The sequence below is a fragment of the Gekko japonicus genome, unplaced genomic scaffold, assembly GCF_001447785.1.
Source record: "Gekko japonicus isolate JY-2015 unplaced genomic scaffold, Gekko_japonicus_V1.1 scaffold2575, whole genome shotgun sequence".
NCBI classification, from domain to species: Eukaryota; Metazoa; Chordata; class Lepidosauria; order Squamata; family Gekkonidae; genus Gekko; species Gekko japonicus.
Genome location: NW_015173754.1, coordinates 116349 through 119809, shown reverse-complemented (window position 1 = coordinate 119809; position 3461 = coordinate 116349).

Here is a 3461-nt window from a genome sequence, read left to right as displayed (position 1 = left end):
TGCGTGTGTGAAACGCCGAACCGCTTCTGAATCGGCTCCTTTCCGGTAGGGGCAAGCCGTGTGTGAAACGGCAGCCCTCTACCGGTTCATCTGCAAACGGAAGACTCCCGGCTTGAAACCGGGAGAAGACGGGTAATGTGAAATTCCCCAATGTATTATCAAAGTAAGGTTGCCAAGTGGCACTTACCTTTCCGGCGGGGGACTCCAGTTTGGCTCCTGGTCCGTGCGTGCGCATGCTTTGCGCGCATGCACCACATGCACATCACAGGGAAGTGACGTCATGACGCCAGGCACGCTGGGGGCGGGGCCACGACCATACAAGGAAAAACCATAGAGGATTTGGCAGCCCTATATCAAAGATATTTAACGTAACATACACAATATCAGTCCTTTCTACAACCAGTTTATTCAATGAAACATTCACAATATTGACAATAGAAATACATCAGAGTTTCTTGTCAAAAAGATCGCAGTAATATTTTAAACATAAATATACAGGAATGAACAAAAAGGAATACATCAAAGGCTCTCGGTCAGTGCACCTATAATATTCCAAGTGTGACAAAATACAGATTTCATCCCAATTGCAATGTCATAACAGCTCTGTCTTTTCAAGTAACAACAAAGGCAGAACCAGCGACAACATGCACCCAGGACTTTATGTATGTTTCTGGGTCTTCTTCACAGTTGCAATAAACCGATGGAATCGATGCTCACTGGAAATTTCTCTCTCTAGCAGCCTAAGCAAGGCGTCACTTAATTCTCCATGGCACGGCTACTCATCTTAATCAGGCAGACCGACTGCACGTGCCGTTGAATTGGACAGGGATGGCCATTTGCTAGGGGGTTCTTTTAATGTGCTCTGGGTCACAGGGGTATTCACGACCTGAGGACAGTCTAGGGTTGCCAGCTTCCAGGTGGGTCTAGTAACAAATAAATATACACTGCAAAATCCTTTTAACAAACTAATGTGTTCTATTTATGTCCATCATTTAGTAAAGTGCATAGTGTATCATTATTTCATCCTATGCAGCTTTGCGAATGACTACGCAGCTTTGAGAATGACAGGAGTACTCCGTCCATGAATGTTAGCTGCACAATGTGTCTTTTGTAGGGCCGGCAAAAAGCATCCATGCAACTATTAAGAAGGCTGTCCCTCCTTCATGCAAGGAGAAGTGGGTTTATAATTCTAGAAACTCCCGTTGGGGCTTGACTTTTAAAACACTGATGCAAAATTGTCTGGCAGTTAGCAATCTGTATGTACTGAATGTTATTGCTTGTCGAATGTAACGAATATTTCTACCTGACTAGGATGAAATAATGATACACTATGCACTTTACTAAACGATGACCATAAATAGAACACATTAGTTTGTTAAAAGGTTTTTGCAGTGTATATTTATTTGTTACTAGAGTCTCCTAACGCTGCAGCTTGGGTTGCTTCAGCCTCCAGGTGGGAACTGGAGATCCCCCAGAATTACAGCCGATCTCCAGATTACATAGATAGTGTTGCCAGCTCCAGGTTGGGAAATACCTGGAGATTTTGGGGGTGGAGCCTGAGGGGGGTGGAGCCTGAGGGGGAGGGGAGGGACTTCAATGGGTCATAATGCCATAGAGTCCACCTTTCAAAGTAGCCATTCTCACCCAGTGAACTGATTTCTGTTGCCTGGCAATCAGTTATATTAGCAGATTTCCAGTCACCTGTTAAGTTGCTTGCTTAACAAAGCAGTCAGAGAGTGATTCAGCAAGAACACCACTTTATTCTTCAACACAAACACCACTCCAACACAGATCAACATCAAATAGCCAGAGCAGAATGGTTCAGTATGGTCCAGCTTTTCCATTGCAGTAGTCCTGCTTTTAAACATTCCTGGCTAATATAGCCACGCCCACTGTACAATTACCAGCCAATGAGGTTGTACCAATAAAGACCAATCACGAGCGTTCCCGCTCAGGGAGCTTGCTGTGAAGTGATTGGATGTTAGTTCCTGGGCTAGTAACCTGATTGGATGTATTTGGATCCTAGCCCAGGACGAAGCTCAACATGGCAATTCAATTAGATGTTTCACAACACTATGCATTCATTAGGCAGCTCATTGAATACATTACATCACCCCTTGGAGGTTGGCAACCCTATGTAACCACAGAACACTTGCTTACTTATCTAAAACATTTATTTGTCTTCTCTTGGTTGCTTTGGAAGCTGGGTGGCATGGCATTATACCCTCCCAAGTTTCCTCCCCTCCTTGACACCACTTTCCCAGGCTCCGCCTTCAAATCTCCAGGTATTTTCGAACCCGGAACTGGCAACCCTAAGACAGCCTCGGGTTTTTTGACCCCGACAAATCCCTGTCCTGGCTTTGTCCCACTTTCTGCCTTCTTGGCATCAGCTGCAAGAGAGGTGAGGTTCCCAGCTCTGGGTTGGGAAACTCTTAGAGACTTGGGGGTGGTGTCTAGGGAGGGTGGGGTCTAGGGAATGGAGAGAGCTCCGCAGGGATGTGAGGTCACAGAGTCCGCCCTCCAGAGCCACCATTTCCTCCAGGAAGATCGTTTCAGAGGGTCGCTGTATTGGCCTGTGGTTGGAAGAGCTGGATTCCAGTCCAGTAGCAGACTAGCAGCCAGTCTGGTGTCGTGGTTAGGAGCGCGGACTCTAATCTGGGAGAACCGGGTTTGATTCCCCATTCCTCCACATGCAGCTGCTGGTGTGACCTTAGGTCAGTCACAAGTTCTCTCAGAGCTGTTCTCTCACAGGCAGTCCTCGAAAGAGTTCTCTCCTACCTCACAGGGTATCTGTTGTGGGGAGGGGAAGGGAAAGTGTGGTGTATTCAATCTGACTATGTATGTATGTGAACTCACTCATTGAATCACCGTGTGAAGCTTTCATCCTGGGCTAGGATCCTAATCCTTCAATTGTTATTGGTAGCCCAGGAAGAGCCAACCAATCACCAACAGCCAGTTCCAAGAGCGGGAACAATTGTGCTTGGACTTTATCCCTGCAACCTCATAGGTGGGTATTTGTATAGTAGGCGTGGCTACATTAGCCGGGAGAGTTTAAAAGCGGAACAGCTTCAGTGCTAAAGCTGTTCTGGCTATTCATGTTGATCTGTTTGGAGTTGAGCTATGAGTTGCTGAATAAAGGTCCCTGCCACACGGCAGGGAAAAGGACGCTCGAACTGCGGCTAATGTGAGCTGCAGCAAAGTTGAGACGGCGCGGCGGGATCTCACGGATCCTCTGAGCCGCGGCGCCGTCGCTTCCCGGCACGATCAGATGCCGGGGAGAAAGCGACGGTGGGGAGGGGAGCCTGGCGAACTGCGCATGCTCACACATGTGCAGTTCGGCCAGGAGCCGGGGATGCGCCGGTGATCCCACGGTCAGCTGCGCCCCTTCGAAAAGAACCACCTCGGTAGGTGGTTCTTTTTTGGTGCGGAGCAGCGCTGGAAGGGCCGGATCAGGGACGGAG